The 25,007-nt window shown below is 44.6% G+C and overlaps 1 protein-coding gene and 1 long non-coding RNA gene across 2 annotated transcripts in view; both read right to left on the bottom strand.

Moving 5' to 3' along the window:
- Window positions 1–25,007, bottom strand: part of LOC116979260 (interferon-inducible GTPase 5-like) — a 118,587-nt gene that overhangs the window by 86,504 nt on the left and 7,076 nt on the right. The gene's annotated exons all lie outside the window — the stretch shown is intronic.
- Window positions 14,142–24,827, bottom strand: LOC116979266. Its single transcript, XR_004413657.1, has 3 exons — window positions 23,343–24,827; window positions 21,201–21,206; window positions 14,142–14,156 (listed from the first exon to the last, which is right to left on the bottom strand). It is a non-coding gene; the product is annotated as an uncharacterized LOC116979266 (long non-coding RNA).

The raw sequence follows: 25,007 nt of genomic DNA, 5'->3' as shown, positions 1-25,007 counted from the left end.
GTTTCCGTGTGGTTCCCGGAGGTTGCAGGTGGTTGCCGGAGGTTGCAGGTAGTGGAAGCAGGTAGGGAGACTGACAAAAACCTCCGGGAACCGCAAGGACACCTTGTGTGGGGTGCAAAGTCTCCAGGGGTTTCCGTTCAGGTTTCCTAAGTGGGACAGGGGCATTAGCCTCTACCACGGGTAAGAGACTGTGGATTCTCCCTCAATGTCCCTCGTGATGTTATACACATCTTTCAGATCACCCCTCATCCTCCTGCGCTCCAAGGAATAAAGTCTTAATCTGCCCAACCTCTCCCTAGAGCTCAAGCCTTCTAGTCCTGGAAACATTCCCGTAAATATTCTCTGCGCTCTTTCCAGCTTAATTCAGTTCAGTTCAGTTTAGTTTATTATCACGTGTAGCGAGGTACAGTGACAAGCTTTTGTTGTGTGGCTATCCAGTCAGTGGGAAGACAATCCATGATTGTAATTGAGCCATTTACAATGTACAGATACACGATAAGGGAATAACGTCTAGTGCAAGGTAAAGCCAGTAAAGTCTGATCAAAGATAGTCAGAGGGCCCCGGGAGAGGTAGATAGTAGTTCAGGACTGCTCTCTAGTTGTGTTGGGATAAAACCCTGTGACAGTAACTTGCTTTGAATCTCCCAGTGATTCTCAGGAACAAGTTGCATCTGCAGAATAAAGGAATTAGACTTTTAAATTAACCTATGAACATTCATCTAAATCATTGATATATATTGTAAATAGCTGCGGCCCCAGCACCGATCCTTGCGGTACCCCACTAGTCACTGCCTGCCATTCTGAAAGGGATGCTTTAAACCCTCCTCTTTGATTCCTGTCTGCCAACCTATTTTCTATCCATGTCAGCGCTATACCCCCAATACCATGTGCCCTAATTTTGCCCACTAATCTCCTAATAAAGGAATTAAACATTAAAATTAACCAACAAACATTCCTCTCACCTTCGCTCCCCCCATCCTCCACCCTGGTTGTTTCATCAGCTCCATAGTTCACATTGTTTCCCTTCAGATCACACCTTTCCCGGCACACAATGGGCACCGCCCTGCCTGAGCTCATTTGTTACCAGCCCTGATATGTCCTGGTCTATTCTCACCTCCAACTTTTCCTCCCCACCCCCCTCCAGTTCCCCCCCTCCCCTCTCCCACCTCCTACTCTCAGCCTGAAGAAGGATCCCGACTTCTGAAACATCACCCATTCCTTTTCTCCACAGATGCTGCCTGACCCGTTGTGTGACCCCATCACTTTGTGTCTATTTTTGGTTTAAACCTGATCTGCAGCATTTTGTTTCTGCCTCCCTAAATGCTGCTTGTGTAAACAAGTCCGCTGTGTGTCTGGACTTTCCCTCTCCCCGTGTCAAGTCATTGGATGGATTGCTGCACGTTGTCCAATAAGGCTCAAGATGTGTGTGAGCTCACTTGTTGCCATGCAGCCACGGGAGCTGTGAGGCAGGAAGACAATGCAGAAACATTGGCCCCACTAAGGGGCAATAATACCTACAATGAGAAACCCACACAGGTCACAGGGTGTACTCCGTACAGACAGCACCCGTAGTCGGCACAGCACCCGTACTCTGGTACTGCAAGTGCTGTAAGGCAGTAACTCTGCCGCTGCCTGCGCCACCGTGCCGCCCGGTCTGGGGTCACCGGCAATGGACTGAATACATCACGGGGGGGAAACAAGATGGACACAAAATGCTGGAGTAACTCAGTGGGACAGGGAGTATCTCTGGAGAGAAGGAATGGGTGGGGATTCGGGTCAAGACCATTCGTCAGACTGAGGTCAGGGGAGAGGGAGATACATAGATAAGGAAGTGTAAGGTGTGAAAACGGAGCAAAGGGGATGGCGATCAATGAAATGTAGAATAGACCATTGTTAGCTGGGAGAAGGGAACAACAAAGTAAACAGAGATAAAATGTAGTCGGAGATAGAGACTGGCTGGAGAACTGGGAAGGGGAAATGATGGAGAGAGAGAGGGAAAGCAAGGGTTACTTGAAGTTAGAGAAGTCAATGTTCATACCGCTGGGGTGTAAGCTGCCCAAGCAAAATATGAGGTGCTGTTCCTCCAATTTGCACTGGGCCTCACTCTGACAATGGAGGAGGCCCAGGACAGAAAGGTCAATGTGGAAATGGGAGGGTGAGTTAAAGTGTTTGGCAACCGAGAGATCAGGAAGGTTTAGGCAGACTGAGCGGAGGTGTTCAACAAAATGATCGCCGAGCCTGCGCTTGGTCTCGCCGCCCGTTGGTGGTGGTGAAAATGTTGGAGGATTATGCGCTGTATGTGACGGCTGATGGGGTGAAAGGTGAGGACGGGGGTCTCTGTCCCTGTTGCAACTGGGGTGAGGGGGAGCAAGGGCAGAGCTGCAGGGTACCGAGGAGAAGCTAGTGAGGGCCTCATCTGTGATGGGAGAGTGGAATCCCCGTTCCCTAAAGAATGAGGACATCTCAGTTGATCTGGTATGGAGCACCTCAACTTGGGCGCAGATGCGGTGTAGACGGAGGAATTGGCAGTAGGGGATGGAATCCTTATAGGAAGCAGGGTGGGGAGAAGTGTAGTCTAGATAGTTGTGGGGGTCAGTGGGTTTATAATAATAGATGCCAGTTGATGGTCTATCTCCTGTGATGGAGACAGTGTGATCAAGAAACGGTGTGTGTGTGTGTGTGTGTGTGTGTGTGTGTGTGTGTGTGTGTGTGTGTGTGTGTGTGTGTGTGTGTGTGTGTGTGTGTGTGTGTGTGTGTGTGCGTGTGTGTGTGTGTGAAGTGTGAAGTGTGCGAATATGAAGTGTGTGTGTGCGCGCGTGTGATGTGTGTGCGCGTGTGTTTTTGTGAAGTGTGTGTGTGTGTGTGTGTGTGTGAAGTGTGTGTGTGTGAGTGTGAAGTGTGTGTGTGTGTGTGTGTGTGTGTGTGTGTGCGCGTGTGTTTTTGTGAAGTGTGTGTGTGTTTGTCTGGTGTGTGTTGTATTTGTGGTTATATGTGAGTGTGTGTGTGTGTGTGTTTGGGGACACCAGCAATGGACTGAATACATCAGGGGGGGGGGAAATTTGGACACGTTTCTATGCAATATTCCCATCTTTGGTTTTATATAAACTGTGACCTCAAAGTGAAAATGAAACTGCAACCGAGAATACAAATATTTCAGAGAGAGGGTGTTTCCTGTACAGACAAGCAAGGTTTGCAAGATAACAACAACAACACACACAACCATGGTCACGGACACAGACACATAGACACATAGAAAATAGGTGCAGGAGTAGGCCATTCGGCCCTTCGGGCCTGTACCGCCATTCAATATGATGATGGCTGATCATTCAACTCAGTATCCCGTACCTGCCTTCTCTCCATACCCATTGATCCCCTTAGCCACAAGGGCCACATCTAACTCCTTCTTAAATATAGCCAATGAACTGGCCTCAACTACCCTCTGTGGCAGAGAGTTCCAGAGATTCACCATTCTCTGTGTGAAAAATGTTTATCTCATCTCGGTCCTAAAAGATTTCCCCCTTATCCTTAAACTGTGACCCCTTGTTCTGGACTACCCCAACATCGGGAACAATCTTCCTGCATCTAGCCTGTCCAAACCGTTAAGAATTTTGTAAGTTTCTATAAGATCCCCCCTCAATCTTCTGAATTCTAGTGAGATCACACCTGGAGTATTGTGTGCAGTTTTGGTCCCCTAATTTGAGGAATTACATTCTTGCTATGAGGGAGTGCAGTGTAGGTTTATAGGTTAATTCCCGGGGTGGCGGGACTCTCATATGCTGAGAGAATGGAGCAGCTGGGCTTGTACTCTCTGGACTTTAGAAGGATGAGAGGGATTCATATTGAAACATAAAAGATTGTTAAGGGCTTGGACACACTAGAGGCAGGAAACTTTGCGCCCCACCCAAGGTTTCTGTTTGGTTCCCGGAGGTTGCAGGTGGTTGCCGGAGGTTGCAGGTAGTGGAAGCAGGTAGGGAGACTGACAAAAACCTTCGGGAACCGCAGTAAACCTTGGGTGGGGCGCAAAGTCTCCAGAGGTTTCCATTCAGGTTTCCTAATTGGGACAGGGGCATTAGTCTCTACGACGGGTAAGAGACTGTGGATTCACCCTTAATTTCCCTCGTGATGTTATGCACATCTTTCAGATCACCCCTCATCCTCCTGCGCTCCAAGGAATAAAGTCTTAGCTTGCCCAACCTCTCCCTGGAGCTCGTCTTCTAGTCCTGGAAACATTCCCGTAAATCTTCACTGCGCTAATTCCAGCTTAATTCAGTTCAGTTCAGTTTAGTTTATTATCACGTGTAGCGAGGTACAGTGAAAAGCTTTTGTTGTGTGGCTATCCAGTCAACGGGAAGACAATCCATTATTGTAATTGAACCATTTCCAATGTACAGATACACGATAAGGGAATAACGTCTAGTGCAAGGTAAAGCCAGTAAAGTCTGATCAAAGATAGTCAGAGGGCCCCGGGAGAGGTAGATAGTAGTTCAGGACTGCTCTCTAGTTGTGTTGGGATAAAACCCTGTGACAGTAACTTGCTTGGAATCTCCCAGTGATTCTCAGGAACAAGTTGCATCTGCAGAATAAAGGAATTAGACTTTAAAATTAACCTACGAACATTCATCTAAATCATTGATCCACGGGTAAGAGACTGTGTAACGAGGTACAGTGAAAAGCTTTTGTTGTGTGGCTATCCAGTCAGTGGAAAGACAATCCATTATTGTAATTGAGCCATTTACAATGTACAGATACACTACCAATTAATGACGGTGATATCTGGAGAGCACGCTTCAAAAATCTATATAAAGACATCCCAATAAATAAAATAAACTCAAATTATTCCCATATCAAAGAAAAACTCCAAACACTAGAAACAATAATTAAAGATCATCAAAACCCTCTTGATTCCCCAATTACTTTGGAAGAACTGACCAAAAAAATAAAATCTCTGCACTCAAAGAAAGCCTGTGGTCCAGACAGCATCAAAAATGAAATGCTCAAGTACAGCACCCCGGAGATGCAGGACATAGTGCTTAGGCTGTTCAACATCATACTACGTTCAGGTTATTTCCCTGATATTTGGTGTCAAGGGCTTATTTCACCCATTTACAAGAGTGGAAACAAATTAGACCCAAATAACTATCGTGGCATCTGTGTCAGTAGCTGCCTAGGGAAGTTATTCTGCAGTATCATAAACAACAGAATGCAGGATTTCCTTAACAAACACAACATTCTCAGTAAAAAACAAATTGGCTTCCTCCCAAAACACGGTACCACTGACCACATTTACACCCTCCACACTCTCATTGAAAAACATGTACACAAAGCGAAAAATGGGAAAATATTTGCCTGTTTTATTGAATTTGAGAAAGCATTTGACTATTTGGCATGAAGGGCTCCATTACAAACTCCTCGGCTGTGGTATAGGAGGAAAGGTATATGACCTTATCAAATCAATGTATCTAAATAATAAATGTGTCGTTAAAATTGGGGACAAACGCACTGATCTCTTCGCCCAGAGAAGAGGCGTCCAGCAAGGCTGCAATCTGAGCCCGACACTGTTTAATGTATATATCAACGATTTGGCAGTAAAGTTGGACCAGAGCACAGCGCCGGGCCTCTGTCTTCTGGACGGAGAGGTAAAGTCCCTGTTTTATACAGATGACTTGGTTCTGCTGTCCCCCACAGAACAGGAACTGCAGCAACAGTTGGACCTACTTGATGAGTACTGCCAAAATTGGGCCCTGGCAGTAAATCTAAAGAAAACCAACATCATGATTTTTCAGAAAAGACCCAGATGTCAGGAAGGTAAATACAAATTTACTCTCAATGGTATTGTTATCGAACACACTATGAGCTATACTTACCTTGGTCTAACTGTTTCAGCATCAGGGAGCTTCAATATGGCAGTGAATGTACTGAAAGAGAAAGCTCGAAGAGCTCTGTACGCAATAGAAAGAAGATTCTACAACATCTAAATTCCAATTAAAATCTGGCTTAAAATATTTGACAGTGTAATCCAGCCTATTGCCCTTTATGGTAGTGAAGTATGGGGTCCGCTTAGTCACCATAGTTAGAGTAAACGGGAAAAACATACAACGGAGGCACTGCATGCGGAATTTTGGCGGAACATCCTCCGTATCCAAAGGAAAACACCAACAAACGCATGCAGGGCGGAATTAGGCAGATACCCACTGATAATAAATATCCAGAAAAGAGCACTAAATTTTTGGAATCACCTTAAATCTAGCCCCCCAGATACCCTCCAGTTTAAAGCCCTTCAAACACAAGAGGGGAACCCAGAAAAGAGTTCCCTGTGTCAGTTGGTACTGAGACTAACTACCCCTATTCAGCTAAACCCTATCCAGCTAAATCCTGACCAGCCTCAGATCAACATTGATCCCCAATCACCAGTTAGAGTGAACCAAATTATCAAACAATGTAAAGAAACGTATTTGGAACATTGGGAAAAAGAAACCAAAAGCCAAAGCAGATGAGAATGCACATATGTACGCACACACTAATTGACATTAACTGACACTAAGAAATTAATATTGAATTGTTAAACTTGCTATTGTGTTGTACTGCTTACAGCTGCAAGAACGTGTAGCAATCAATAAAGGGCTATAGGCCTATTGCGAGTTTATGTACAGGGACATATCTATCCATGCACTGTATACTTGTATTTATACTTATGCATCTTAAATATGTATGTCATGTTTTATACTTTGGCAATATAACAATGTATTTTTTATCATGCCAATAAAGTTTTTAAATTGAAAAATTGAAATTGAAATATACACAATAAGGGAATAACGTCTAGTGCAAGGTAAAGCCAGTAAAGTCTGATCAAAGATAGTCAGAGGGCCCCGGGAGAGGTAGATAGTAGTTCAGGTCTGCTCTCTAGTTGTGTTCGGATAAAACCCTGTGACAGTAACTTGCTTTGAATCTCCAAGTGATTCTCAGGAACAAGTTGCATCTGCAGAATAAAGGAATTAGACTTTAAAATTAACCTACGAACATTCATCTAAATCATTGATATATATTGTAAATAGCTGCGGTCCCATCACCGAGCCTTGCGGTACCCCACTAGTCACTGCCTGCCATTCTGAAAGGGACGTTTTAAACCCTACTCTTTGTTTCCTGTCTGCCAACCTATTTTCTATCCATGTCAGCACCCTACCCCCAATACCATGTGTCCTAATCAAAGAATTAAACATTAAAATTAACCAACAAACATTCCTCTCACCTTCGCTCCCCCCATCCTCCACCCTGGTTGTTTCATCAGCTCCATAGTTCACATTGTTTCCCTTCAGATCACACCTTTCCCGGCACACAATGGGCACCGCCCTACCTGAGCTCATTTGTTACCAGCCCTGATATGTCCTGGTCTTTTCTCACCTCCAACTCTTCACCCCCCCACCCCCCTCCAGTTCCCTCCCCCACCTTCTACTCTCAGCCTGAAGAAGGGTCCAGACTTCTGAAACATCACCCATTCCTTTTCTCCACAGATGCTGCCTGACCCGTTGTGTGACCCCATCACTTTGTGTCTATTTTTGGTTTAAACCTGATCTGCAGCATTTTGTTTCTGCCTCCCTAAATGCTGCTGGTGTAAACAAGTCCGCTGTGTATCTGGACTTTCCCTCTCCCCATGTCAAGTCATTGGATGGATTGCTGCACGTTGTCCAATAAGGCTCAAGATGTGTGTGAGCTCACTTGTTGCCATGCAGCCACGGGAGCTGTGAGGCAGTAAGACAATGCAGAAACATTGGCCCCGCTAAGGGGCAATAATACCTACACTGAGAAACCCACACAGGTCACAGGGTGTACTCCGTACAGGCAGCACCCGTAGTCGGCACAGCACCCGTACTCTGGTGCTGCAAGCACTGTAAGGCAGACGGACACACACACACACACACACACACACACACACACACACACACACACACACACACACACACACACACACACACACACACACACACACACACACACACACACACACACACACACACACACACACATACACACACACACACACACACACCATGCCACTGTCCAAATGTCTTTTAGATACTGTTATAATTGGGGGAGTGGGCAGATGCATGGCAGATTAAATTTAATGCAAATAAATGTGAGGTTATCCACTTTGGTAGCAAAAACAGGAAGGCAGATTATTATCTAAATGGCGTCAAATTGGGAAAAGGGGAAGTACAACGGGATCTGGGGTTCCTTGTACATCAGTCTATGAAAGTAAGCATGCACGTACAGCAGGCAGTGAAGAAAGCGAATGGCATGTTGGCCTTTATAACAAGAGGAATCAAGTATAGGAGCAAAGAGGTCCTTCTGCAGTTGTACAGAGCCCTAGTGAGACCACACCTGGAGTATTGTGTGCAGTTTTGGTCCCCTAATTTGAGGAAGGACATTCTTGCTATGAGGGAGTGCAGCGTAGGTTTACAGGTTAATTCCCGGGATGGCGGGACTGTCATATGCTGAGAGAATGGAGCAGCTGGGCTTGTGCACTCTGGACTTTAGAAGGATGAGAGGGGATCGTATTGAAACATAAAAGATTGTTAAGGGCTTGGACACACTAGAGGCAGGAAACATTGCGCCCCACCCAAGGTTTCTGTATGGTTCCCGGAGGTTGCAGGTGGTTGCCAGAGGTTGCAGGTAGTGGAAGCAGGAAGGGAGACTGACAAAAACCTTCGGGAACTGCAGAAAACCTTGGGTGGGGCGCAAAGTCTCCATAGCTTTCCGTTCAGGTTTCCTAAGTGGGACAGGGGCATTAGCCTCTATCACGGGTAAGAGACTGTGGATTCACCCTTAATTTCCCTCGTGATGTTATGCACATCTTTCAGATTACCCCTCATCCTCCTGCGCTCCAAGGAATAAAGTCTTAGCTTGCCCAACCTCTCCCTAGAGCTCAAGTCTTCAAGTCCTGGAAACATTCCCGTAAATGTTCTCTGCGCTCTTTCCAGCTTAATACAGTTCAGTTTAGTTTAGTTTATTATCACGTGTAACGAGGTACAGTGAAAAGCTTTTGTTGTGTGGCTATCCAGTCAGCGGGAAGACAATCCATTATTGTAATTGAACCATTTACAATGTACAGATACACGATAAGGGAATAACGTCTAGTGCAAGGTAAAGCCAGTAAAGTCTGATCAAAGATAGTCAGAGGGCCCCGGGAGAGGTAGATAGTAGTTCAGGACTGCTCTCTAGTTGTGTTGGGATAAAACCCTGTAACAGTAACTTGCTTTGAATCTCCCAGTGAATCTCAGGAACAAGTTGCATCTGCAGAATAAAGGAATTAGACTTTTAAATTAACCTACGAACATTCATCTAAATCATTGATATTGTAAATAGCTGCGGTCCCAGCACCGAGCCTTGCGGTACCCCACTAGTCACTGCCTGCCATTCTGAAAGGGATGCTTTAAACCCTACTGTTTGTTTCCTGTTTACCAACCAATTTCCTATCCATGTCAACACTCTTCCCCCAATACCATGTGCCCTAATTTTGCCCACTAATCTCCTAATAAAGGAATTAAACATTAAAATTAACCAACAAACATTCCTCTCACCTTCGCTCCCCCCATCCTCCACCCTGGTCGTTTCATCAGCTCCATAGTTCACATTGTTTTCCTTCAGATCACACCTTTCCCGGCACACAATGGGCACCGCCCTGCCTGAGCTCATTTGTTACTACAGGTACTTTGAATAACTACTTTGGTTCTGTCTTCACCAAGGAAGATATAAATAATCTACCGGAAATAGCAGGGGACCGGGGGTCAAATGAGATGGAACTGAGTGAAATCCGGGAAGTGGCGTTAGGTAAATTGAATGGATTAAAGGCCGATAAATCCCCAGGGCCAGATAGGCTGCATCCCGGAGTACTTAAGGAAGTAGTACCAGAAATAGTGGAGGCATTAGTGATAATTTTTCAAAACTCTTTAGATTCTGGAGTAGTTCCTGAGGATTGGAGGGTAGCTAATGTAACCCCACTTTTTAAAAAGGGAGGGAGAGAGAAAACAGGGAATTACAGACCAGTTAGTCTAACATCGGTAGTGGGGAAACTGCTAGTCAGTTATTAAAGATGGAATAGCAGCACATTTGGAAAGTGGTGAAATCATTGGACAAAGTCAGCATGGATTTATGAAAGGTAAATCATGTGTGACGAATCTTAAAGAATATTTCGAGGAAGTAACTAGTAGAGTGGATAAGGGAGAACCAGTGGATGTGTTATATCTGGACTTTCAAAAGGCTTTCGACAAGGTCCCACATAAGAGATTAGTATGCAAACTTAAAGCACACGGTATTGGGGGTTCAGTATTGATGTGGATAGAGAACTGGCTGGCAGACAGGAAGCAAAGAGTAGGAGTAAACGGGTCCTTTTCAGAATGCAGGCAGTGACTAGTGGGGTACCGCAAGGTTCAGTGCTGGGACCCCAGCTATTTACAATATATTTTAATGATTTGGACGAGGGAATTGAATGCAACATCTCCATGTTTGCGTATGACACTAAGCTGGGGGGGCAGTGTTAGCTGTGAGGAGGATGCTAGGAGGCTGCAAGGTGATTTAGATAGGTTGGGTAAGTGGGCAAATGCATGGCAGATGCAGTATAATGTGGATAAATGTGAGGTAAATGGTGGCATAAACAGGAATGTCCAACCCCTTAAGAATTTTGGAAGTTTCTATAAGATCCCCTCTCAATCTTCTAAATTCTAGCGAGTATAAGCCGAGTCTATCCAGTCTTTCTTCATATGGAAGTCCTGACATCCCAGGAATCACTCTGGTGAACCTTCTCTGTACTCCTTCTACCGATTCTGTATATTATAAGAGGGTTTTTTCTTTCTTTTTTTCTCTTTTTTGTATGGCTTTGTAAATATTTGATTAGTGTATAAATGTAAATAATATGGTGTACATATAGCTGCTGGTGTACATATGGTGTACATATAGCTGCTGGTGTACATATGGTGTACATATAGCTGCTAAATTTGTATAAGATAATTATAAGCATTAGAATAAGGGATGGGAATTAATAAGCTGTGGCTTCTTCCTGCTCCTTTTCGGACACATACGATTTCAATTATTTATAGATATTGTTTATGACACTTTATAAATATTCTTGTTTTGTTGTTTTGTATGCTGTTTCACACTTGCTTTTTATTCTTTTGTTCTGTTTGAAAAAGAATCAAATAAACAAATAAATAAATAAATATATTCTTAAGGTGATATTAGGCTGACATTGTAATTGTATTAAATTGGCTGTTGAAATTCAGGTCTGAGTCCATGATTACACCAAGAGTTCTGGCTTTCTCTGTGCTTTTTAACATTATCCATTGAAGCTTAGCTGAGCACACTTTTAATCTGATGAAGGGTCTGAAGAAGGGTTTTGGCCCGAAACATTGCCTATTTCCTTCGCTCCATAGATGCTGCTGCACCTGCTGAGTTTCTCCTGCACTTTTGTATACCTTCGATTTTCCAGCATCTGCAGTTCCTTCTTTAACACTTTTAATCATTCCTCATTAGCTCCAAAAACAACGACCTCAGTTCCTGTTCGACATCCCAAAATGCAACACTTCACACTTAAATTCCATCAACTATACCTCCGCCCACCTAGCCAATCGATCCAGATCCTGCTGCAATCGTTCACAACCATCTTCACTATCTGCAAAACCACTCACTTTTGTATCATCAGCAAATTTGCTAATCTTGCTCTGTATGTTCTCATCCAAATCATTGATGTAGATCAGTGGTTCTCAACCTTTTTTCAGTTATGTACCCCCTGTGAAATATTTTTTCAGCCAAGTACCCCCTAACCAGCGCAAAGCATTTTTGGTTGAAAAAAAAAGACTTAAAACAGAGCACTGTGCCATCAGTGTCTGATTTATTAAACTTTGGAACTGATAAACACATACAAAATTCAAACATTTGAAAAAAAACTATTTCGAACATTTTAAATGTTAATAATCCATGACTAAATTTATTGCAAATATTTCTCATCACTAAAATGTAGTGATTCAAACTAATGTAGTGAAAACAGTGACCATATAACCATTTAAAACTATAAAATGAACCATTTAAAACTCCATAAATGTGCAAAACACTGCACATTTGTAGTGGTCTCTCTTGAACTATTTGGAAATAAAAAGATATAACTAAAAAAAAGAAAGAAATAATTAACTTAATTATAAATAAAGATTTGTGCACATAAAAATAATTATCAACATAAAGTGTCCTCTTTTGGGATCATAGTAAATATCTGTGCTCAAAAAGAAATCATGAACTTAATTTTAAATAAAAGCAGAAATTGCTAAAAATAAAAAAATAAAAAATTTATCATCTTAAAATATCTTTTTAAGAATCAAAAAGAAGACTGACATCTTAACATTACAAACTGTCAACACTGAATATTGCATTGTTGCACTAAACTGAGTGTTTTTGCACTTAGTGAGACATTTTAGTGAGACACTTGGGCTTGTGCTTCACTGAGGATCTCTTTCATTCTTGGTGGCAGGGAGGCAACTGCTGTGATCAAGCTCTTCTCACGGCACAGTCTGTTTCTCTGCTTTGTTTTGATCACAGTCATTGCAGAGAAGGAGGCCTCACATAAATATGTGGAGGCAAAGGGTAGTAGCTGCTCCAAAGCTTAATGAAGTTGATCACTTTGATGCTGCTGTTCAAAACGTCATGTAACACAGGGCTCATTTTCTTGGACGCCAATGCCTCCCTGTGTATGACACAGTGAGTCCACATCACGTCGGGGTTTTCTTTTTAATGTTCTTTTTGCTTCGCTATTAGTCCTTTCGCGCTGCCCGTCATTGATGCTGCTGCTGTACAGATGCTGCTGCAGGATTTCCAGCGCAAACCGTTTTCACAGAAAGCGGCATTGACAACATCAAATATGTCCTCTCCTGTTGTTTTCCCCTTCAAACTTTTGCAGAATAGTATGTGCTCATAAATGTCATCAGTATCAACGTACCTCACAAAAGCAACAAGTTGTGCATTTCCACTGACATCTGTGGATTCATCCAGCTGGAGTGAAAAGGAGTCGCTAAGTTTTCCCATAACTTGCTCGACAATGTCTGTTCCCATTGTATCTACTCTGCAGCAAACAGAGTCATTTGACAACGGTACAGTCTTTAATTTCTCCGCTGCGTTTTTGTCCAGCATAGTCTCAGCCAGCACTACAGCCGCTGGAAGGAGCAGGTCTTCAGAGATAGTGAATGGCTTCTTGGCTTTAGCTACGAGCAAAGACACTGCATAAGAGGCCTCCAGGGCTTTGGCTGATGTTGTGGAGGCCTTCCGCATCGTGTCTTGAGATGATCTGAATTCAGACAGTTTCCTCTTAAAAAAAGTCAGGTGGATTACCAACGTGACATCCATGTTTTGTCTTAAGATGACGCTGCAGATGTGCTGGCTTCATGCTACTGTTAGCTAATTTCTCCCCACAGAAAAAACACAGTGCCTTGGGTGGGTTGCAACTTGTGGACGTAAATCCAATTAAAACATAATCTTCAAGATACAGCCGGAATTTTTCCGGCTCTGGTTTGGCCTTCTTTGCCACTTGTCCCTCCGTGTTTTCAAAAGAATTGCTGCTACGCTTCAACCACGACTCCATCGTTTGAGTTGTGATTGACAGGTGATGCCGGGTGGCATATGACAGGTTGGGTCGAACCATCCTGGAATGGGGGAGACTCTGGGTTTTTAGGATAATGAAATTGAATAGCCTACTGAATGTAAAATTCATTTTATGAACTTATACTTTCCTGAAATATTTATTAAATAATTATTTTTAAAGGATTTTTGCATGGATGCTACTTTTTAAATATATGTAGGCCTATATTTTAAAATCTCACGTACCCCCTGGAGTGCCTTCACGTACCCCCAGGGGTACGCGTACCGCCATTTGAGAACCTCTGCCATAGCACATTAGTACTGAGGCCAGGCCGGTTACATATACAGTAGTACAGTGTTTATATAGCCAACAGTAATTTATTTATTGATGCTTTATAGTTTATTTGATGCTAGTGCCTAATGGTGATTTTAATTTGACTGTTTATTGTCCTAGAAACTGATGACAATATCGAGTGTTGAATAATCTCAATTACTTATGGTAGGTGTTTTCAAGGGTCCCGACCCAAAACGTCGCCTATCCATTTTCTCCACAGATGCTGCCTGACCCGCTGAGTTACTCCAGAATATGTGTCTGTCTTTGCAATAACCAACATCGCCACCAGCAACAGCAGCGGGACAATGTGGCCGTGTGGTGAACTCCCCGCGTCAGTCGGGACATTGAGTGTAAGTGTAAGGAAGTCATGATGCAGATTTATTAAACTGAAGCCCGGCCACCAATTATGTGCAGTCTGGTCATCTCATTACAGGAATACAGTGGAGAGTATGGAGAGGGGGCACAAGATGTTGTCCAGAATGCTGCCTGGATTAGTGGGTATTAGCTACAAGGAGAGGTTGGGCAGACTTGGATTGTGTTCTCTGGGACGCCAGTGGTCGAGGAGAGACCTGATGGACGTTTATAACACAATGAGATACATAGATCGGGTCAGAATCTGTTTCCCCAGGGTGGAAATGACAAAGATTAGAGGGCATAACTTTGTGAGAAGGACAAAGTTGGAGGGAAATCTGCGGGCAAAGTGTTTACACAGATGGTGGGCGGGGCCAGGAACGCGTGGCCGGGGATAGTGATGGAGACAGATAGATTGTGGCATTTAAACTTGAAGACAGGTGCATGGGTATTCGTGGAATGGAGGGATATGGGACAGTGCGATCAGTGGAGATTAGTGTAATGTTACAGCATGTTAGTGACTCACACGCCGAATGTACCCAGACCACGCGGATATTTGTGGATCTATCTCCCCCCAGGAATAACATGGCCCAGTCAGTGCTGCCCAAGTACTTCAGCGACGCGGAGACGAGGAGCCTGCAGACCGGGTACAGTAACGGAGACGTGGTGTCAGCGATGCTGCGGATAAAGCGGGTGGAGGATTCGGGCAATGTGCCGATTAACATCGCAGTGTTGGGAGACGGCGGGGCCGGCATTCCACCTTCATCAACACCATGAGGGGTGTCCGCAGTGGCGACCAGGGAGCGTACCGGTGGGGGGTTATGAAGCCAGTGTGAATCCAGTGGGATATCCCTACCCCTCTCTGCCCAATGTCCAGCTCTGGGATCTGCCCGGATCCAACTCACTCGGCTTTGAGATGAGCCGCTACCTGAAGCAGGTGCAGTTTGAAAGCTATGACTTTTACATCATCGTGTCCCAGTCCCGCTTCAGAGAGAGTGACGGGGAACTCAGCAAAAAGATTCAGCAACAGGGGAAATGTTTCTACTACATCCGCTCCAAGATCGACACTGACGCATATTCCATGCAGATGCAGGGCACTGACTTCGGGGAAGGGCAGCGACAGATCCGCCAGGATTGTCTCGACAACTTCCATCGGGTCAGCGTTGAACCACCGGCCATTTTCCTGATCTCCGGTCTGGAGGTGACAGGATATGATTTTCCCAAATTACAATCTGCCCTCGCCAGTGATCTCCCGAAGATAAAATCAACCGCCTTCCGTCTGGCAATCCCAAGGATGATGCAGGAAATACAGAGGCCCAGACGCCAGATACTGATGTGGTGTATCACACTCTGGGCCTTCCTCTCCGGGGCACTGGGAGTGTTGCGACTCCCGACCTTGCCTCTCCTCACTGCCACTCTGTGCACGGTCTCCGGGTGGATATATCTCCGGAGACAGCTGGGCGTCAGTGAGCGGGAGCTGGGAATCGTGTCCGGGGCAGTGGCCAAGCCCGTGTCACTACTGAAAGCCGACATGGACCGACCCTCGCCACGCAAGCTTCAACTATTGGTTCCAAAAGCATTGTTGTTGGTTGTCATTGTGGCCTTTACAGTAGTTGGGTTGACGGGCACCTTCCCCCCAGTGCTGCTCATTGTCTGTGGCTCGGTGTGCTCTCTTGCTTTTACCCTGCTGGTTCTGATGTGTTCTCTGGATGACCGGTTGCGATCTGTACAGAACCTGGCAGGTGCGCTCTTTGACGAGACGGGGGTGACAGTGTATAGGTCGGTGGCTGGCAGTACAGCTTGATCACGGGTAAGAGTGCATTACCCTGGCAGGGCCAACACTGGTGTGTTCTGGAGCTCTATCCCACACTTTGTAAAGTATAAATGTATTCACGTAGAAATAGCTGTGTGTGAACTATTGGTGACCTCTATATCTCACTCCCATTCACTGCTCCCCGCTGCTCCGTGACCCGGGCTATTCTGGGCTTCACCCTCTGCTGGAACAGTTGTCAACATTAAATGTGCTGAGGTTTGTCTTAGTGAAACACACGGGGACCAGGGGTCGGTAGAACACTGGGCTCCAAGGTTTAACCATGAGTGATTTCCAAGAACTGTAACCCAATGTATGTTCATTTTCAATGTTCACTGTTGTAAATAAATACATTGAATCTTACATCACAGTGTTGTCATCTGTTTAATCCAGCGGCTTCTATTAACCTCCAACATCCCTTCCACCGTGTTTAACTATCCCGCTCTGTCCCCAGCGATCAGGTGGGGGATGGGGGAAAGGCGGGTTCTAACAGGAAAGGGTCCCGGAAGCGGGCTGAGACGGGACCGTCTACGTGCAGCGCCAGATGTGGCCCCGGGTTGACCTCCTGTGAACTGTGTCCGGCCACATCTGGCCGCATCAGTGACTGTTCGCTTTCAGTAGCGAGCGCAGTGACTGGTGTTGGGACCGCTGGTGATCCAGTGAAACATAACTGTGATACTGACCTGTCCACCTTCCCCGGCTGCAGTCCCTGTCCCAGTGGTCAACCTGCTGGGATCTCTGGCCATTGACCAGCGCACCTTTCTCTGACTACAGTGCTCAAGTGGCCGGGAGCTCCAACCATGCAGGTAAAAATGTTTAAGAAAGAACTGCAGATGCTGGAAAAATCAAAGGTAGACAAAAAATGCTGGAGAAACTCAACGGGTGAGGCAGCATCTATGCAGAGAAGGAATTGGCGACGTTTCGGGTCGAGACCCTTCTTCAGACTGATGTCGGGGTGCGAGGGGTGCGTGTAAAAGGAAAGGAAGTATGCGGAAACAGTGGTAGAAAGGAATTAAAAGAGAATACAAATATCCAATCCTAACTGACGGTGAAATTACAGCAGTGAAAGACGAAGAGAAAGCAGAGATGTTGGCAAAATCTTTTGCTAAAATTCACAGTTCAGACAATGTTAGTGAAGAAGGAAGAAAAGGAAAAGAAAATACCATAGCAGAGAATAGACAGTTAATACGACATGAGGAAGACACTAACGATGTTCTAAACAAACCGTTCACAAAGACAGAATTCAACCGAGCTCTTAGAAAAACCAAGATGTCAGCACCAGGTAAAGATCAGATTTGTTACACCATGTTAAACCATCTCAGTGAAACATCCAAGGATTTTTTGTTAGAATTTTATAATAAAGTGTGGGAGGGTGGGAAATTACCGCAAAGGTGGAAGGAGGCAGTAGTAATCCCAATAGGAACGTCAGGTAAAGATCTGACAAACCCAGGGAATTATAGGCCTATTGCATTAACATCCAACATATGTAAAGTAATGGAAAAAATGGTAAATGAAAGGTTAACATATTATGTAGAAAATAAAGGATATTTATCCAATTACCAGAGTGGTTTTAGGAAGGGGAGAAACACCATGGATCCAGCTATATGTTTAGAACATGAAATTAGGAGAGCACAAATTAACAGAGAAAGTGTAGTAGCTGTATTTTTTGATATTGAGAAAGCATATGATATGATGTGGGGAGAAGGGTTATTAGTGAAACTAGGTAAATTGGGGATTAAAGGTCGTATATTTAAATGGATTAAGGATTTTTTATTTGGGAGGTCAATACAAGTACGAGTTGGAAATCAATACTCAGGAACATTAGATATTGTAAATGGAACACCTCAAGGGAGCATAATAAGTCCTTTACTATTTTTAGTAATGATAAATGATGTGTATGATGAAATTGTAAATGAAATGGGAGTTTCACGGTTTGCGGATGATGGGGCAATCTGGAAAAGGGGGAGAAATGTGAAGTTTATTGTGCAGAAACTACAGAGGGCTATAATAAAGGTACAAGAGTGGTCTTATAAATGGGGATTCAAATTTTCTGTGGAAAAGACAAAGATAATGTTTTTTACTAGGAAGGAAATTGGTAGTGAGGTTAAACTAAAATTATATAACCAGGAATTGGAGAGAGTAAAATACTATAAATTTTTAGGTTTATGGTTTGATGAGAGGATTACATGGATGGTTCATATTCAGAAAGTAGTGGACAAATGTAAGAAGATACTTAATGTAATGAGATGTTTAGTTGGATGTGATTGGGGGGCAGATAGAACAGCTTTGAAGGCTATATACAATGGGTTAATTAGATCTGTGTTAGATTATGGTTGTGTGGTGTATGGGTCCGCATCAAGTACTTCTCTTAAGAAAATAGACAACATTCAATATCAGGCATTGAGAATATGTACAGGTGCAATAAAAACAACTCCAACAGCAGCATTACAGGTTGAAATGGGGGAGATGCCTCTAGAGATGAGAAGGATACAGCTTTCATTAAATTACTGGATTAACCTACAGGGCCACAGTCAAGAACACCCAGCACATGTTACTGTCAAACCATGCTGGGAAAAGGAGAGAAGGGAAACAAAAAGTTTTGGATGGACAGTGACCCAGAGAGCAGTACAAATCGGCATAGCACAATTAAATGTGGTTCCAACAGTTCCATTACCTTCAATTCCACATTGGATACTTCCAGATGCAACAGTAGACTTTACAACATTAGAACAGGAAAACAAGGATAAACAACATAGGTATAAGTCAGTCATCATACAGGAATACATTGACAGATACTACAGTTTTGTCCAAATTTATACAGATGCATCAAAAGATTCAGTAGATAAAGTAGGAGTAGCATTTATTGTACCAGAATTTCACATCAAAGTAGGGAAGAGGATCAATAATGAGGTCTCAGTATACACAGGTGAAATGATTGCAATATTGTTAGCGGTACAGTGGGTCGAGGATACTAGGCCTTTAAGGACAGTTATTTGCTCAGATTCAGGTTTAGCAATAAAGAGTTTACAGCACAGCCATTCAGACAGTAGACCAGACATTTTGATTGAAATACAACAAACACTATTCAGAATTCAAATGATGGGGCTTACAGTCATATTTTTATGGGTACCAGCACACATTGGCATTAGAGGAAACAAAATGGCAGATAAGGTAGCAAAAGAGGTAGCAAAAAGAAGTAAAATTGATTTAAGTATTAACATAGGTAAAACTGAAATCAAAGACATTATTAAGCAAAGACTGAAGGAAAGATGGCAAAAGCAATGGGATGAAGAGCGGAAAGGACGGTGGTTCTACAGAGTCCAGAGGAAAGTGGGAGAAATGAGATGTGCAGGAAAAAACAGAAAAGAGGAGACAGTAATCTCAAGAATTAGATTTGGACACACTGGTCTGAACAGTACACTTTTTATAATAGGCAAGCATAATACAGGTAGATGTGAATACTGTGGGCAAGAAGAGACAATAGAGCATGTCATTGTACATTGTGAGAGGTATGAGGAGGAGAGAGAACGGATGAGTGAGCAGTTCAGAAAAGAAAGAATACAATTTGATTTGGTAGATATTTTGCAAGGAAGTTCATATAAGTGCTATCAAATCCTGTTGCATTTTCTTAGGGTAACCAATTTGTTCGGAAGGATATAGGTTATTAGTATATGTAATGGTGTTGTTTGATCCACACTCCATGCCAGTTGGTGGCGGTAATGCACCAAAAAAGTTGTTTGCCAACCGCCAAAAAACACCACATAGAAGAAGAAGAAGAAGAAGGAAACAGTGGTATTTGTGGAAGGACTGGGAGGGGAAGGAGGGAGAAAGGAAGGGCTATCTAAAATTAGAGAAGTCAATGTTCATCCCGCTGAGCTGTAAACTACCCAAGCGAAATATGAGGTGCTGTTCCTCCAATTTGCGCAGGGCCTCACTCTGGCACTGGAGGAGGCCCAGGACAGAACGGTCAGATTGGGAATGGGAGGGGGAGTTAAAGTGCTGATTGGTTATTGCGAACTGAGCGGAGGTGTTGGTCTCGCCGATGTAGAGAAGTTGACATCTGGAACAGCGGATGCAATAGATGAGGGTTTGATGAGGTGCAGGTGAATCTCTGCCGCGCCTGGAAATACTAATTGGGTCCTTGGATGGAATCGAGGGGGGAGGTAAAGGGACAAATTTTGCATTTCCCGTGGCTGCTGGGGAAAGCACCCGGGGAGGGGGTGGTTTGGGTTGGAAGGGACAAATTTACATCCAGATCATTTCTATGTATCACAAACAACAGAGTTCCCAGTGGGAAATGTTGAACTTTGAATATTCCCAACACCCGGTCGATGCACTGGGTCTCTTTCCCAGAGTAGGGGAATCGAGGACCAGAGGACATAGGTTCAAGGTGAAGGGGAAAAGATTTTATAGGAATCCGAGGGGTATCTTTTTCACACAGAGGCTGGTGGGTGTATGGAACAAGCTGCCAGAGGAGGTAGTTGAGGCTGGGACCACCCCATTGTTTAAGAAACAGTTGGACAGGTACATGGATAGGACAGGTTTGGAGGGTTATAGACCAATCGCAGGCAAGTGGGACTAGGTTAGCTGGGACATTGTTGGCCAGTGTGGGCGAGTTGGGCCGAAGGGCCGAAGAGCGTGTTTCCACACTGTATCACACTATGACTCTATGACACACTCAGTTGTTGGAGCTACCTCACCCTCAATGATGTGAAATGTCGTCTCCTAACAGACAACTCCACGTGTCAGTGTTCCGAACAGCTTCAAGCTTTTATACACAGAAACATAGAAGATAGGTGCAGGAGTAGACCATTCGGCTATTCGAGCCAGCCCCGCCATTCAATATAATCGTGGTTGATCATCCATAATTAGTACCCCGTTCCTGCTTTTCCCCCCATATCCCTCGATTCCACTAGGCCCAAAAGCTAAATCTAACTCTCTCCTGAAAACATCCAGTGAATTGGCCTCCGCTGCCTTCTGTGACAGATTCACAACTCTCTGGGTGAAAAAGTTTTTCCTCATCTCAGTCCTAATTGGCCAACTACTTATTCTTAAACCGTGACCCCTGGTTCTGGACTTCCGAAATATCGGAAACATTTTCCTGCATCGAGCCTGTCCAATCGTTTAAGAATTGTATATGTTTCTTAAGATTCCCTCTCCTCCTTCTAAATTCCAGTGAATACTAGCCCAGTCGGTCTATGCTTTCATAATATTTGTTCCGCTATTCCGGGAATTATCCTGGTGAACCTACGCTGCACTCCCTGAATAGCAAGAATGTCCTTCCTCAAATTAGGAGACAAGTGCTCACAGGAATTGATCCAAAGTCGAAAGAACATTGGAAAATGATCACCAATGCATGCACAATTTCAAGGGCCATATTCTTGAGTACTCTGGGATGCCGACCACCAGGCCCTGGGGATTTATCTGCCTTCAGTCCCAAGAGTTTACCTAACACCATTTCCTGTCTAATGTGGATTTCTCTCCCACTAGATCCTCGAGCATTTATGGGTGCTGGCTTGAAGGGCCGAATGACCTGCTCTTGTACCTATGTTCTATGTTTTCTCTCTTTCCTTTTCCCTCGCCTCCCTCCCTCTCCTCTGTCTCCTTCGCGCTCGTTTGTACTTTTCTGTCTCTTCCTTCCCCGTCTCTCTCTCTCCCATATATATATATATATCTGTCCTTGTTTCCATCTCAGTGAGCAGGTTTGTTGCTTTTTGTGCTGGAGCGGTCCACATCATTGGGGGAACTCACAGACCTGTTTACCCACAGTCCACATTCCTCCTGCCCTTCCATCGACGGTGCAACCTCCGCCGTGTCACCGGGTTCCAATCCAATCCCTGCCTCATTACACGGGACTTGCTCGCCATCATCAAAGTTCACGGATCCCAGGGACCCCCCCCCCTGACACTGGACCACCCAGCCGGCCCAATCCCATCCCAGCATCAGCCCCTTTCAGAGCGCCCCCTCCTAGCTTGAAATGGAATCCCCCCACAATTCCAAAGCTCAGCAAACGTGAGAAAGTCTTCAGCCCATCTGATGGTCACCGTGGAATGGAAACGCTGCGCTGAGAAAGTGGCCACAACCCCTCTGTTGAAGATCATCCCACGGGGCTGTTGGGGAATAGGATCCAGGGTTTAGATGAAGAAAGGTGATGTATTTCCAAATGGCGACTTGGTGGGGGAGCTGCAAGGGTGATGTATCCGGTCACAATTTGGGAGGGAGAAGCGGCAGGACAAAGCATGTCCGGTAATAGGTGAACACCGGCGAGGGGGTTATTTGACAGGCTGATTGTTGGACAAAGGCCAGGGATGCGGGTGTGAGCCCCAGCGATAAAGAGTTAGGATTGTTAAGATCAGGGATAGAAACGTTGAGAATTGTGTATCCATTGTAAACGGTTCAATGAGGGGGGTCGAAGCGAGGTGAGACAGGTTCCACGGGAGGAGAGGGGAGAGGGGGAAAGAAGGGGGTGGATTAAATTAATTCGCCTGCAGAATCCCACCCGGGGAGCTGGTGATGGGGCAGCAGGGACAGAGCGGCCGGTTTACAAAGAGCTTCCACAGATAAACTGGACAGGAAACCATTGAGTGTGATGCCAACGAGGACTTTATTGCTTTACTCTCCCAGTACAAGAGAAACCCAATGTTTAGAGTAATCATTGCGAATACAACATCAACTGGCTTAACAATGACGGCGCGGCGCCTCTGTGTGGATGCAGTTTTGGTCCACTGGTCCACTGGTCCACTGGTACACTGGTCCACTGGTCCACTGGTCCACTTGTCCACTTGTCCACTGTATCCTGATGGATAATATTGCAAGTGTCTCTACAGGTCACTTGTTGCTGTGGTAGCCTGGTTACATCCGGGCCCCACCACTGCATCACATTTCACGTCTCCTCCTTTTATTCACTTTTTCCCACATATTTTCCGTTATTATTCAGTTTTTATTGGTATAAAGTAAGTAAGTAAATTGTATTTATGTAGCACGTTTACATCAACTCGCGTTGAAACCAGTGATTTACATAGAAGAAATAATTAAGTTTCCGTACATCCATAGAAAAATTTAAAAATAAATTAAAAAAAAGTTCTAAGTTAAATGTTGACTATATAATTCTTATTTGCTGAAATAAGCGCTCTACTAATAGATCATGCTTCTGTTACCGCCCTGCTAAAGGATCAGACTATTTCTGTGCTAACTTGTGTAAAATGATGACATCTGCTGTAGAACATTAGATTATAACACAATTAGTTCTACACTACACTACAATGCTACAATGCTTCCCGGCTGCTCGACTCGGTTGCAATCATCTCTGTTATGTTGTCCTTACGCTGCTGGGTTCTGCTGCAAACAGCTCACTACTATTAAGTAACATTTTGGTTGGCATCTGCCTTCAGATTCGAATTTCCGTACATTCGTGGATTAATATTCGAATATCTTGATACTATTAGAATTTACTGCACTTGTCTCCGCCGTGTAAATTTTATTGCCGTTATCTCTATGCGATTAGATCAAAGTTTATTCGTCTTCCAAGAGATGACACCTCAGTAAGATTTGCCCTGTCACGCCAACACAATTCCCTCCACACCGCTGAGCTCGGTTTAACATGTTCCCAAACACGCGGTCTGGGGGCCGGAAGCAGCCGAGTAGAAGTTCGTTCCCCGCTCGCTCCGGAGACTCCGCCGTGGCCGTTGAGGTCCAGTCAGCGACTCGACTGTACACACCCGCCCGACTGTACAAAGCTGAATGGTTTCATTAGTTAACTTCTTTAACCAGCCTCCGTCTTTGGTCCATAGCTTCTCTGTCAGTAAGTGTAAACTGACTGGACTGTGTTCAATAAAGTCACCTGCAGTTAATAACAGGGGTTGTTGCAAAAGCTCATCAGGTGATGTAGCGTTTGTGGAGGGGAAATTCACTCTGCTCCTCTTTCACGGGGACTGGCGGCCCTGAGTGGATTTTTGCCTGTTATTTTGTATTGTTGATCTCCAGCTCCGGACACAAGTGGGAAATAACATTTGTGGAGAAAATTGGAGGAAGTTTCACCGAAATTAATCTGGCAAAATAACATTGAAAGGGGCTGTGCTGTTTGTGAAACGGTGAAAGATTTACAATCCATAATCAGGTTCATCGGATGAAAAATTCAGACTGTGACCGAATCTCTGGCACCGTGGGGTTATAATAAATATTTCATGTCAATTCTGTCACTGAACAGATTAAAACAACATCCATCGTTCACTGTATTTTTACTGAGTGAACTGCTCCCGGCCTGTTATAATTTGGGAGGAATCTGTACGTGAACTGGACTGCCAGTAACCTGTAGAATGTGTGTAGAACAGGCTCGGTAATCTGAGGTTAACGCGCAGACTTCATTGGAGATGGTGAAGAACTTGCTCCCACTCGGGTTCTGTTGTTTACGCGGTGGCTGGTGAGATGGATGTGGGTCCCGCGGACTGTACCTCAGGTGGCGCTTGATGGGCTGGGCAGGTGGCTAGTTTGTAACGTGGCCACTCCTGTATTTCACTTGGCCTCCAGGTTCTCAGTAGCATCCCGAATTATCGCCACTTTCATCAGCCACGGGCCAGGAATTCCACAGAATCAGTGACAGGCTTAAAGTTTTAATCAAGGAGGGTTTGAGAACATTATACATTGTTTGTTCTGTCTCTGTGGAGCTCGTTTGTGGTGATACGGCTCAGTGTAGAGTGGCTGCTTCAGGAGTTAAATGTCAGGTGTCTAGTCTAAATATGTCTCCCACCCCCCAAACGCCAGCCATTCCTTCTCTCCAGAGGTGCCGCCTGATCCGCTGAGTTACTCCAGCATGTTGTGTCTATGTCAGGTGACTAAATGTTATAGTTATCTGTGCAGGAGAGGGCGGTTGGGGCAGGTCATTAATATTGGTGACTAATATTGT

Source organism: Amblyraja radiata, chromosome 12, assembly GCF_010909765.2.
Source record: "Amblyraja radiata isolate CabotCenter1 chromosome 12, sAmbRad1.1.pri, whole genome shotgun sequence".
NCBI lineage: Eukaryota > Metazoa > Chordata > Chondrichthyes > Rajiformes > Rajidae > Amblyraja > Amblyraja radiata.
The sequence above is the reverse complement of the archived record's forward strand: the minus strand, read 5'-3'. Positions and strand labels throughout refer to the sequence as shown.